We start from the raw sequence: 14887 nt of genomic DNA, 5'->3' as shown, positions 1-14887 counted from the left end.
TCATTTTTTGAAGTTGAGGTACACAATTCAATATTACAATCTTGTTTATTTATTTCAATTAATATTATTTATTATTTTTTATTTGTAATTTAGACAGTTTCATAAAATAAACTTGATTGCTCTTTTTCCTCCTGACTGCCATTGAGCATTTAAATCCTAACTTCCATGTATCTGCTTAGGAGTTAGATGTGGCAATGTGAGTGGATAGTAATAGAAAGGGTATCTCACTATATAAAAAGCATTCAAATGCATTAGGTAGACACGACCATTTACACAATTCTTTAAGTGGGCGTCTCAAACAGGTATAGTATGTGACACTTCAGTTGACTGAAAAATAAAAAGACTATAATGATCTTAGAGATTTTGCCGAACAGATGAGGAAGTTTATCTACTTAGGTTTACATTTTTACCCAAGGCCCTGACAAGCTGTGTAAACTTGAACAAACAACTATCCTCTAATCCTCAGCATTTTTATCAAGCAGAGTTAGTAATATGTATTCTGAGGATCTATAGTAGGAAAATGTGGTACTGCATGAAAAGTAACCAGCAAAAGAGACATGTAAGTACATCTTATATTTACATCTGTGCAGTCAAGATAGAAGACATAAGAAAATCTTTATTAATGGGTCTTATCATTAATATAAACCAAATTATAAGAGGCAGACATCAAAAGTCAAAGTATGTATTATTATTCTATATTTTCCTAATATAGAAGTCTTCTTATATTTTTTGTTTCAAAAGAAAATATAATACTCATTTTTTTCCAAAAAAGAACACTGAAAATTTTAAATGTGTTTTACTTAGGGAGGATTGCATCAACTTTTTTTGGTGATGGTGTCTAGAGATCCCCACGCTGGCTGCAGTGTACACTGTACAGATAAAACTATTAACTATATTAGGCATTATTCCTTTAAAACGTTCAAGTGTCTGGTTCTGTAATCATTTTAGAATGTTTTCAAATTCTTTAAATAAGTCTAAATTATCTATAATTATCATGGTTACTTCAGTAGGAAATTAGTTTACTTAAACACAGTCCAGCTTTTGATTATCTCTGAGATCTGGATACACTATATCCAAAGATGTTATAAAAATACATTTGCTTTCTGAGAATAAAATAAGAGTTGTTGCTCTTGGCCTCTGTGGTTAATAAATGACTTGCTTTTTAAGATGACAACTGAAGTCCTCACTATCTTAAAGAGAGGGAAGGAATTAGTTTATCAAAAATGCTTCCTTTCAATAGCATCAGAATCTAATGAAACCCAGAAGAAAATGAATTTTCTTATTAATTATGTATTTGTTTGCAACTTACATCTTACTTCCTCTTGTTTATGAAAGCAACTGTAGATAAGGCATAGAGCTTTGCATAGATACAGTTGCAATTGTTTGACAGTTTTGCTATGCATATGTCATTGAATGCACTGCAATTATATTTGTTATGTTAGTTCACAACTGGCAACACAATAGGTTTGTGTACAACAGCATCCCCACACGTGTTCGAATACTGCCTTGTACTGCAGTGCTACCATGGCTACGGTGTCACTAGGCAACTGGAAAATGTCAGCTCCGTTAATAATCTTATGGGACCATTGTTGTGTATGCAGTTCAGTGCTGGCTGGAATATCAGTATGTGGTGCATGATTGTATTTTTAAAATTTTAGGAGGGAGCAGGCCAGTCGAATCATACTAAGTTTTAAAAATTATTTTAGCATATGTTAAATACATTTAACTATTTGTTATCGAGCAATGGTAATTACAATTAATGAGGAGCTCAATTACATTGAGTGAGTAGGACCTACAATTCTGAAGAAATTCAATTATCATTTTGTAGTCTAGCATCCAGGCTTCCCCTAAACTTGTTAATTTTTGTGGAATTTATAATACTAGAGGCAAATTCATTTTTCAGACAGGCAAATTTGGGACTGAACATTGGCTTTCCTTTCCTTTCCTGCCTTCTCCTATCTCTCTCTCAGTTTCTGGTGTTGGGGGTTGAACCCAAGAACTTTACACTGAGCTACATCACCAGACATTTTAAAATTTTCATTTTGAGACAAAATCTAACTAATTTCTAAATTTCTTGTCTTGACTCAAAGTTGCCTGTCTCTGTCTTCTTGCCTCAGCTTTCCAGAGTCAAAGGATCACAGATGTGCACTAGCATACCATACGCTTGGTTTTCTGATTACACATTTTAGAGGCAAATTCTTGATACCCTAGTTTTGTTTCTCACCACATCTTACATGACCGGAGCCGCGGAAGACAGGAGGCCAAACTCGAGCAGGATCAGCTCTCAAACTTTATTGCGTACAGCGAACCGGACCTAACAAGGTCCGCCACCCTCAACGTTGATTCCTCTTCCGCCGTTGGGGGCAGGAACAACCTCTTATAAGGGGAAGCAGTATCCAATCACAGAGAAGTGCGCCTAACAAGCTGATAGGCTAGCGTCACGGGTAACTGGGCAGACATGACAATTTGGCGGGCTTGTTCAGGCCGGGAAGAACCCGGAAGCAGGAAATGGGCGCCATCTCAGGCGGCTTCCCACACTTACAGTCTCACATGATTCCCTCTGTGACTAAACACACAATATTTTCTCTTGTGTTGCTATTTGAATGACTTTTCCAGACACATGACAAGGTATTTCGTTTGGATCATTCACTCTTCTGAGAATATTGTCTGAAAAAGCTATGATTTCAGGGAAGGAATTAGTTTATCAAAAATGCTTCCTTTCAATAGCATCAGAATCTAATGAAACCTAGAAGAAAATGAATTTTCTTATTAATTATATTTCCATGTTTTCATGTTCAGGGACTCATGAAAATTTATTTCTAGAGTGAAACTGAGATCTTTGGAACCCACATATGTCATGTGTATGCTTTGCCTTCCTTGAAGATATCAGTAGAAGGAAAATGGACTTTGCCAGGTGCAATATTACTTTTCCTTTCTTAATTCATCATTCACTAGTTATTTTCTTTGCAAAATGGTGTTGATATAATACAAAGAAGTTGTTGCTAGAATTAAAGTAATGTAACTGAAATATTATAAATTAAAATTTATTCTATACAGAAGTTATTTTTGTTATGTTTTTCAGTTGGAATTTGCTTTAATTAAAAACAATCACCTATGTGCTGCTTTTTCAAAATTATTTGTAATAAGGCTATTTGGAATAAGAATTTAAAAAGATATTATTACTTCATGTTTGGGAGGCATAATGTTTCTGATAAAAACATATCGTCACATTTAAGATCATGAATTCTTAAAAGTAAGAAAGGACTTAGAAAACAAGCATCCTGCATAGAATAACTTGTATTGTATGTTAAGTGAAATAAAAAACAGCACCAAAATATAATAAATCTAGAATTTTACATGCAATTTAGCTTTATATACGAGCTTTGCATACATTTTTCTTATCTCTGGAGTTTCTCTGTGTAGATCTCATCAACGTACCACTTAAATATAAATCTTCTTGTAATCCTGTTCTCCTAGTGTTGCTTTTCTGATTAAGACTACAAGCTGCATCAACATCCTATTCTCTGCTTGACATCCATGGTTCTTTGTAGTCTGATCTCAATTTATCTGTCCAAATTCATCACCTATTAGTCAATCAGGTGTGGCTAATAAAGTGTTTGTAGCTCACAGATACGCCAGTTTATGTCCTGTGATGTCTTATATACCGTAAAACATCCAGGTGTGAGAAGAAATTGTATTCAGTATTTATATCATTGGTTTGGGGAACAGCAAATATATTCAAATGTCATGTGAAATTCCAATGAATAGAGCTAAAAATTCAGTGTATTTAGAGTAAATAATTTGCCTATTAATTTTTAAAGTGAAAAAAAATTACCACATAACTTCTTTAAATAGTATTTGTATGTTGTTTGGTAAAATTGCTAACATCTCCAAAAGGTGCAATATGATCCGTGACTCACTTTGGAACTTTATTCATGTCATGGTATACCAAGAAAAATGCTATCCAGAAGCAATAATTGTGAGTTTGTTTCTCAAAGTTCCAGCCTACATAAATATTCCCTCCTATATTACCAAATCAATTTCATGCGACTTAAATAATTTTACGAAGTTCTATTAACATAAGCTTTGAAAGCTTTAAGAAGTCATATTCATGCTATCAATATATACTTATGAAAGAATTAGTAATATGGCACAATGTTATGTAATTGTAAAATGGGGAGACTCAAAATCATATTTTACTATTGTCTTGGTTACTTTGCTCTCACTGTTGAGACAAAATAACTGACACCCAACATGAAGAAGGAAAGATTTATTTCTTACACTTTTGAAGGTTTCAGTCCATACTCTGCTGGCTCCAAGGCAGGATGGTGTGGCACAAAGGTAGCTGTTGATGGTCCCTGCAAACAGCAGAAACAAACAGGGCAAAAGAGGAAAAAACCACACCTTCTTCCCACCCTTACATTGTATGTCAGTCCTGCCACTGGGTGGATGCAGTATTCACATCACTAATTCCAGCACTAAGCAACAAACCAATCACAAACACTAGATTCTACCACCTCCATGATTACATGAGGCTTTGGGGACCACCTAGACATAAACAACAAGTCTATTGTGTAAACTTTGTTATATATCTATAGCTAAACCAATTTATGAAAGAACAAAGTGTTTTATGTATATTCATCACAATTATTCCTTCAAAATTGTGCTGTACTGTTAACCAGAATCTTACATTTTATCTCAGTTTTATTAATAGACTTAATCTGATACCATTTATAATAAAAGGTCTATTTCAAGGAATTTATATTCATGATATCATTTATTATTGAAAATGATGACTAAATCTTAATAATATTGTCCCATGGCAGCATGCCATTTTCAAAGGATTAAACAAAAAGAAATTAATTACAATTGTCTGCTCAACAATTAAAATTGATTCCTATCATATTTGAGAAGATATAAATGAATCAAATTATGTACAGTTCATCACTTTCCAAAGAAACAATATTGTAATCATTGTACAACAATTAAGATTTTTAAAGTAAAATAGATTTATAACACTAGAGGATGGAGTGCTTTATTATTAATTACTTTCCTTTTATCCTTAAGTATACATCAATGAACTACTACTGCACTAAAGTTGAAAGGACTATTTATATTTAATCTTCATTTACAATCAAATTTCACAGGAATAATTTGGGAATTTTCTTATGGAAATATTTGTGGCACAGTTTAGCTTGATATTTTCAGTATATTACCATAAATAATGTATTGAGAGAGAACTTACAGTTAGTTATTTAAATAGAATTCTGTATGTGGAAACATATGATTTTGCTCACTTTAGGATTCTGTATTACATTCTGGTGTGGAAATTTATATGAAATATATATATATATATTTATATATACATGAAGTAAATATATGTTAAATATGTAATATACGTTTAACATATAAAATATATTACATATATAAATGTATTACATGAATTTATATGACATAAATATACATTATATGAAACATATATTATATAAAATATATATTATATGAGATTAAATATATATTTTCCCCAAAACCTGTATGCTAGCATCTGATATTTGTTTTCAATTTTTTCACATTAAGAACTACTAACCTGTCTGGGAATGACCTCAAACCAGCATTGATGGTATGCAAATAATGATACTAGCAGAGTGAACTCCTGTTTTTAGGTCTCTTGTTTTCTTTTTGTCACACTTCTGTGATTTTTAATGATATTTTTTGACACTGTGTACCTTTAATTACTATTCATAATTATTACTTATTTTGTCATCATTTTATGATACTGAATGATTCTGCAATAATCATTTGATGTTTTACTTTTTATATTTTGAAACAATTTCAAACTTACAAAAATTAAAGTAATAATTCAATAATAATTTTTGTTGTTACTTATCAACAATGTTCTGAAGTGGACTTTGTACATAGATAGATACAAGATCTTAAATGGCAACTTAAGTCTCTATCATTTTTCCTTATCTCTTTTTGCTTTTATTCAATGAGGCCAACAAAGTGCCTCATTCCCCCTGAACATTTTATTATAGAGCACAAATTCTCAATTATAATCACAATCCAAAAATGGAAAATTGATAATGATACGACTATGTAGTTCTCAGTTTTATTCAAGTTTTGCCAGTCATTTTAATATGATCCTTGGTAAGAAAAAGATCTAGTCTAGAATCATGTATGGAATATAGTCATCATGATGTTTATTGTGTAAGAACTCTGCAATAGTTCTTTGGTCTTTCTTTGAATCCAACAACTATAACATTCTTTAAAAAAATTAATTAAATTGATCGGTATATTTTAAGTATACATAATGATCACTTTTGTCATAGGAACTTTGTACCTCTACATGACTTATCTCAATTTATTTTTTTCCCATTCCTTTACCCTCCCTTCTGTCTTTCTTCCATATTTATTTACAAAAGTCTTATATCTTTTTCCTTCTTTTCCAATTTTTTCTTTTCCTTTCCTTCACTTACTCCTCTTCCTTCCATAGTTCTCCTTTCCAGTCGAGCATTTTTTTCTATTCCCTAATATCTAATGCACAATTTTTGTTTTTGTTTTTGTTGTCCCTTCATTAAGTTTGTCTCCTATTCCATCATGGGCAGATTGAAGTTGTGCAACTTGGGCAGAATTATCACCAAGCCACTATTTGGGTTCATCCAATCATGTAATTTATTCTATCACTGGTGATGTTAAATTTGATCACCTGGCTTAGGTGGTAACTATGAGATTTCTCATTATAAAGTTACATTTTCTCTCTATGGTCAATAAATGTTTTGTCCAGAATGTTTTTTGAAGCTATGTATATATTCCATTTCTTGACAGAATTTTAATTCCTTATTTATCTTGGGATAGATGAAGGAATTATTTTAGAGAATGAGTTGCAGTCCAGTACTCTCATTACTTTGTTGTTGAAATTCCTGCAAATTTTGTGACTAGGTTCTCATTCAGCATACTTTTGACATTTTTCCATTATTTTCTTAGATTTCTTTCTTTTTGACAAAATATTCCAGGCTTATCTTATAATTTTCCTGGCCCAACTGTGAGTTGAATAATTTCTCTAAGTAATTCTTCCCTTATGTGGACACTGTTCATTAGATATCAAGACCTGAGTGATAGGATACTTATTAACGTTTGAGATGAATGATTCTAAACCTCTTAGTGGATCCATCTAAAGAACATGCACACATACACACACACACATACACACACACACACACATGCACACACACGTGCCTGTGCATGCAAAACCTCATATATCTCCACAAATTAATCACTTATAGTAATAGCTCTATTTTGAATACACCACTGCATTTTTCTATCTGTAACACTTCGTTATTTGAGAAAGGAGGCCCTCTATACTTGCTTTATTTGACCAACTTGTGTGCCTCCCTCTGCTAACTCGACTGCATCCTACGTACATGCACTCCTCACTCATCTTAGGCTCTACAAGCTGTGCAGGGCTATGGTATTACTTGCCCTTTCCTCATAAAAACACACACTCTACTCACCTTAATCAGGCTCCAGTACCCTCATCAGGAGGCCACAAATATTCTTGGGGAGATACTTGACCTTAAGGTTTTTTAGATCTGTCCGTATTTGTTAAAGAAAAAATTAACTGCTGTATTATGTAGAGTTTCCTAATCATATCATATCCTGCCTTGTATATTTTAAAGGTATCCAGAAAGATAAAAGTGATGAAAATCTGTGTACTTTTATAAACAAAATTTATCTATCTTTGTAATAACTCTATTTTAATTTAAATGATGACTTGCTGTTCTTTTTTCCTGAAACATATTAAACAGACTACTCAAGTTTATGTTGCTAAAGTATCAACATTTCAGAAAGGTATTTTTGGCCACACAAAACAGCACTTTACTTTCTGCCAGTGCATTCTTTTGTCTTTCATAATGCCTACCAAAATTTATAAATTACATATTTTATTATTTATTTGCTTATTTTTCTCATCTCCAGTAAGTCATGAGCTCTTTTTTGAAAATAGGAGTTTTTTTTAATAATAAGTTTCTAATATCTTACAGTGTATTTAATGTATAATACACACTTTAAAATAATCAATATTTGTTGCAAGATTGAAAGTGTTCTATAACATTGAGAAATTGAAAAACTTAAACAAGATGTATTTAATACATATCAATAATTTGAATTTTATTTCAGTAGTTGAAGATGAACTGAGAAATTGAAAACAGAGTGACTACAAATAATAGGAATTTAGAATTTGAGACACAAGCTGTTGATATCAAGAAAAATTACTAAATATTCAAGCATAAAGCATACTTGAAATATTTTTAAATCTTACCCATGTATTGCATGTAAATATTAACTTTCATGACTATATAGTAATTTCTTAATGAAACATCTTTATCCTATTATTTAATTTCATGATTTTCCTGTCTTAAATGAACTCTATAATTTTAAGTTGAGGTTGGTAAAAGTACATAGTTTAGAAAGCAATCCAAGACCAATTTGGAGACATGTGACAGTTACCCCATTTTAGATTGCTTAAGGGGAAACAGACTTTCATCTACTCAAACACTTATCAACAATGTTCTGGAGTGGACTTTGTACATGGATAGATACAAGATCTTAAATGGTAACTTAAGTCTCTATCATTTTTCCTTATCTCTTTTTGCTTTTATTCACAGGAAGACTCTTTTGAATAGTTTATAAAGACATGATTTCCTGTTGGAAAAAGTAGCTATGCCACATTGTAAAGGCATGCTTACAGAAACAGGGGTTAACACTGAAGAAAATCTAGTATAATCCTGGGTTTACATCACTCTCATAAATAGCTTTTTCAGAACAATGAATGAACCTCTTTTACCTACCAGTTCACGCAAAAAGAATTGTGAAGACCCTGATTGTTGGGATTTTGTCACATCTGAATCTCTGAATAGATTATTGTGGCCATGAAAATCTTTGCTCTTCTGCAGTGTTAGGTCTTGCTTCACACCAGAACTGAAAAGTGGGTCAGCTTTACATAACTGTATGGATGAAGAATGAGAGAAAAGCAAGCTCTCAGAGGCGCTGCTGCACAATAATAAATATATGAATGGCACTAAAGCTGAGAAGTTCGTACAGGTGAATAGAGATTTTGGACAGAAATTTTCTAGTGTGCATTTCTTTTGTCATTTATACTTCCTAATATGGAAATATGGAAAGAATCACTTTAGTTTTCAACTTGAACCTAACTGAGTCCTCATAAGGCTCACTAGGTATGGATTGAATACAATCGAGATGTTACTGCTCTGACTGAAGCAAGATATTTTGGCAGCCTCTCTGAAGTTAAAGACACTACTTTTTAAATGCATATGATCAAATAATAAACAGAATTAACTTATTTCACTATGTTTTGCAAATGATTGTTAGGTTTCCCAATGTGTCTAAGATAAAGGACAAGATGAATTAAAGACAATTATTTGTGTTTTGTACTGTATTTGATAATCTCTTAAAACTTTAAAGTTTAACGGCTTCTATAAGAGTAGATGAAAGTGAGTTCAGAAAGGCTTTATATTCTTGGGAACAGTGACAGATTTTATAACCCCGAGATGTAGTTTTCACAGTAGTTGAGAACAACTGTTGAGTCTTATACAATAGGAGGAAATCCAAGCTCTGTCCTCTACTGGCAATAAAACCAAATAACTTCCAAGTCCTTTATTTGCTCCAGGAATTACCTCACCTGGAAACTAGTCATACAAATGATGTTTAATTCACAGGATTGCTATGAAGATGAAATGAGTCAACACATTTACATTGCTGAATTTATCACATGACAAAAAAGGAACTATTCGTCTGTGGTACAATTTGAGAGTGTACCACATTTGGTTCTTCATTTAATTATCTTGAGTTAACTCATTTTTCATGAGAAAACTAAGGTTTGATGATAAATATGTTACCAAAGTTAGGCAACAATCCAGTCATTAAAAGTTTAACCTATATTGTTTTTTTAGTTTCCAAGGATAAAGTATGGCTGAAGGTCATAAATTTATTTTGAGGAAAGCAATGAAAAAACATTGCTTTCACAGTGGAGACAGTGTGAGGGAGCAGGGCTAGAGCAAAGTCACTGGAGATTTCAGTTTCTGGAGGGAAACTGGAAGGGCTTGGCAGATGTTTTCCAAAGATGACACAAAGGCATCTCTCACTTCACGTGTCCTTTCCTAATGCAACTGTCTTACTTTAAAAAGAGTAGACTAATTTCCTCCTGGACCCCTTGAGCCTCAGCTGAACTTGATGACTTCCTCAGCCAAGAAAGAGTAGCAAAAGTGACATTCTGTGACTTCCAATAATGTCAAAATGAGTTTTGTAGAATCTGTCTGTGTCTCTTGGAATGTCGGTACTTGGGTTGCTCCCTCAAGGAGTTCAACTGCTGTTCTGTTTGTAGCCCACACCACCTAAGGAGGCCAAGGGTAGGTGTTCTACTCACCGGTTTTAACCAGTCCTCCAGTTGCCAGTGACACTAATTAGCCACAATTCATTAATTAGTAAATTGTTTTAGATGATATCATGAAACTGCTGTTCCAGTCAACATAATGCCTGTCGCTGTAGGAGACTGTTAGAGCCACACAGCTGGACACAGGACACAAAACCTTGAGATAACAGAGCAGTATTGCTTTAAACTGTTAAACTGTGGTATGGCTTGTTATGTAATCATAGATAACTAGAAGAATGATATTAGAAGTACAGAAAAGAAAGAAACAAAGAAATAGGAATAAATAAAGCACCAAAGCACTTAAGATTTACCTGACAGAGACATAGAGAAAAATAAATACAAGTATCTCCTTCTTAAACATGACAGGTTTGCTCAGAACCAACCCACATCACATCAAGAGTACAATATTCGGCTGTTTGGTATAGTCTACAAATCATTACATAGAAAATTTTACTGTATATCTTATGTAAATCCATAAAGGTTATTAAAAGAAAGCTTAAAGTTTAAATTCAAAAGTGTATCGTGATTTTTCTTTTTCTTTTTCTTCTCCTAGAAATAAATTGAATTGTATCTTGTCATATTTGTTTTACATGCTCCTTTTTTATTTATGTGTTTGTTTTCCAAGGATATTCATTGCAAGGTTACTTAGAGAATAAAACTATCATGAGTTAACTGATTATATACAAATTTAATTTCTACACAAATAGCCTTTTAATTCTATAACTTCCCATCTATTTTTGGTTTGGCCCATCTCTATTCTTGAACATACAAGGTGAATATATTATAGATTTAGTGCTAAATGACTCTTGAAATTTTGTAGACAACACAATCTCCATGATATGGTCATTGGACAAATACTTAGATCACATTCAAAGACCTTGGAAAGAAGCAGTTAACATTAAGAAGGAAAAAATGGTCAAGTTTAAGATCAAAGTTTTCAAAAGAGAATGATTTGAAATGTAAAGGTTTAACATCGCGTAAGAGAAGTTTTTGCAAAAATATTGAATAAATGCAAAAATAATCAACTTATGTTAAGAAAATAAAATATTTTATGTAGAATGTATTATTCATGAAATAATATAAATTTTTCAGTAAATTAAATCTAGAAAAAACAAAAGTTTATATTTTCCATGAATTGAAACACATTTGTAATTGAAAACTAGATGTGGATAAATATTAGACTTATTTTATTATATTTTATAATTTTGTTTTTATTTTTAAGATAAGGTTCTAATCAACATGTTTTCCTTTATTTTAAAAAAATAAAATTGTGGTCCCAATTTAATGTTGATTCATTTCACTCTTTTTTCTTCCTATGTTAAGCACATTAAATATCCCCCATTGAGGAAGGAAAATAATATTTGGTTTCCCAGATCAGTAAGAAATAATTCATATTGTAATAGTTTTCATTGGCAAGTTAATGGAAAATATACTCATAAGAAACTCAGGGCTAGCAAGCTAAATAGGCTTTAACAAAATCAGCTCAGCAGATTGTTTTACATGAAATAGTCAACATCAAGGTAATGGGAAATATGAATTTCTCTTGGGGAGGGATGGATTCCAAGCAAATTTTGTATTTGATTTTAGAAAATATGAAAAAGTACTGAATAAAACTCAGAATGGAAAGCCCCAGTCTTTTCTACTCTTCTTTCATCCTTCAGTCAACTAATAGTTATTCTACCATTTTCTGAGGAAAAACACTGAACTGCAAAATCCCATCCCTGTTCTGGGTGGAGGAGGCAGGGCTGTGCTGGGAAATGTACATAGCATCAGAAGAGACAGGTGACGTAGTTGGTGCTTCAGGGAGGGATTCAAAGAGAGGATGTGGCCACAAGAAGTTATCACAAACAGGGAACTGGTGATATAGGGGAATGAAACCCCTGACCTACTATGTCTGGTATGAGCTCATGTTCTCTAAAATTGAAGAATGAATTTTAGCAACAGCGGAGCTGAAGAGCAGAATATTGAGAGAAAGAAAGCTTCCATCTGAAGAGAGACAGAAGGGGTCCCGAGTGGGTTGCCAAGGACACTGTCTTTTCCAGGGGCTTTTATACAGTGAAACTATGGGTTCAAGGTGGGGGAAGACTGGGAACTCACAAGGCAGATAGGAATGAGGTGGGACATAACTATAGTTAGCCAATAATATCAATAATTCAGGTAAAATTGATTTCATTAGGAACAAGTGGGGAAGAGAGTCACATAGAAAGCAGGCATTCTTACAGACTCTTTCCTAAGAGAATGGGAACTATTTAGGGTATCAATCCTCAGGATATGGGTGCATTTGTTTGGTCTTTTGTCTTGAGGCCTGGCCCACAGCAGGAGGTGTCAGCCCCCCCCTCCACCCTGCCCCCTGCAATTGCTAAGTATCTGTACTGGCTCCAATGAGGGCCTAGCCCTCCCTCACTGCCTATAATATTTCTAACTAACTCAGCTGCCTGTAACACTGTGGAAAATTCAAGGGGAAGTGGAAGAGTCCTTTAATACAGGAGCTTGAAAGAGTTTTGGCCCAAACAGGATACTGTAGCCAGTAAAGCCTCAGGCAGAACCAAGAAGCTCCATCTCCCCCACCCCTAGGAATTTACCTGTGGCGCCAAAAGAATACCAATGGGCTACCTGTGCATCCCTAATGCCCCCTCAGCCTCCACCCCAAACCTAAGCTACACATATGCCTCCACTCTACATGTTCCATGGAGAGATCGCCGACCCCGGGGGGAGATGCTGTGCCCCAGGGTGTCGGGGGGGGGTCTCTCCCCACATTCTTAAAATAAAGCTCATTTATATTTCATACTTCTTATCTTTTCAGCCGCCACCAGTCCCCACAATTCTATCATATGGTTCCCTGACCGGAAACGGCAGATGAGAGACTCCTCGGGTTCTCCCAGCTTGAGTCCCCTGCCGTTCAGGACCAGGACTGGACTACATCCTGCATTAAGTCCTCACTTCTACACTCGGGAGCTGTAAACTTGTCACTGCTAGCTTGCAAGCAACACCGGCCCAGTTTATCACAGGTGAGCAAACTCCAGAGAATTCTTCAGCACTGGGCTAGGCCTCAGGTGGGTTTTCTCCCCCTTTCCATGGATTTGTGTGATGCTCTCATGTCCTTAGACAGCCCAAGGCAGAGATTTTCTGGACCAATCTGGGTTCACACCGAGGAACTCTCACATCTTTCAGAGCTTTTTAAGTTCTCACAGGCAGAGCTGTTACTAAAACCCACGAGAAATCCACTTGTGGATCTCTCAGTGATGACTGAGAAATACAAGATTTGGAACCCTAGCCACCATTTGTCCCAAAGGATGGGTGACGGCCCAACCTCTGGACCATAGCCCATTTCTCGCCTGAGATTTAGACATTAAAAAAAAAAAAAAAAAAAAAAAATATATATATATATATATCTTTTCTACTTCCCAAAAGACCACACCTTTGCAATGCTTGATTTCCAATCTGAGTACTCTTAAATTAAAAAAAAAAAATACCTATTTATAGCTTATCACACTGACGACAAGGTTACAAAACTCTATCTTTAAGCCTTTGTTTTGGAAATGTGTGTCCTTTCCTGCTCTTCCAGGATCCATCTCCCTCCCCACACTTAAAAGAGATAATAGCATCTTTCTTTGCAGCCTTTCAGAGCTTTCTCAGCGTCTGCTTTCCTCCCTGTTTCCCCTCCACCTCGCCGCTTGCTGATCCATTCCCTGCTGAGATGGGAGGTGCACCCAAACAGTGTTGAGAGATACGCGCAGGCCGCTTTAAGCTTTCACGGGCTGCTTTACGCTTTCATGCCGTGCCTCAATTACACGCAGTATCTCACCTCTCATACCATGCTCCAGGTCCGTGCGGGGTCGGCTCTAATGCCGTGCCCTAATCTGTGTGCCCTGCAAGCAGTTCCGGCTCCATGTGGCTGCTCAGCCCCACGCAGGGTTGCAGCGTGTAGGGTCCTGACCCTGTCCAGCTCCACCCCCCAAGCACCACATGTCCGTTGCTGCTGCCACCACCGCTCCACTGCCCCGTGTTTCTTGGGGGCAGTTCGGCAGTTCCAGGCCCGCCCTGTACGCTATGTCCCAGCGCTTGCCCCGCCTTCACTCTGTATGCCCCGCCCCCACGCTGGGTGTGCTCTGCCCACATGCCGGACCACAAACACAGATAAACAGCAGCTGGGCAGCTCGGCTGGAGATGCTATTTTTTACATTCTCAAAACATTTAATCAAGGTTAAATAAGCTGACAATAGACAAAACTTTGGCTGATAAATGGGGAAGTGGCCACCTGGTAATTTTACCAGCCTTGTTTATCAATTAAAGCCTTCAGCAATCTCCTAAATGTTTAACAACCAAAATTAAAAGGTAATTATAAATTCCTTTTGCTGTAAATCACCAGTAATGTTCTATGTTGCTTACTGCCTATATTATACTATATTGTCACTGATCTCCTGTTTAACAACTAAAATT

General features: G+C 35.0%; 1 long non-coding RNA gene across 2 annotated transcripts; it reads right to left on the bottom strand.

Moving 5' to 3' along the window:
- Nucleotides 1-2277: 2277 nt before the first annotated feature.
- LOC111753421 (uncharacterized) lies at nucleotides 2278-14483 on the bottom strand. Of its 2 annotated transcripts, XR_010047624.1 has the most exons (4): nucleotides 14253-14483; nucleotides 8847-9002; nucleotides 4282-4358; nucleotides 2278-2746 (listed from the first exon to the last, which is right to left on the bottom strand). It is a non-coding gene; the product is annotated as an uncharacterized LOC111753421 (long non-coding RNA). The 2 variants fall into 2 exon arrangements; XR_010047625.1 differs by lacking the exon at nucleotides 8847-9002.
- Nucleotides 14484-14887: the final 404 nt, after the last annotated feature.

The sequence above is a fragment of the Cavia porcellus genome, unplaced genomic scaffold (assembly GCF_034190915.1).
Source record: "Cavia porcellus strain 051 isolate PalLab524CR breed Dunkin Hartley unplaced genomic scaffold, mCavPor4.1 scaffold_5, whole genome shotgun sequence".
Lineage (NCBI taxonomy): Eukaryota > Metazoa > Chordata > Mammalia > Rodentia > Caviidae > Cavia > Cavia porcellus.
This window is presented reverse-complemented; position numbering and strand designations above follow the sequence as displayed.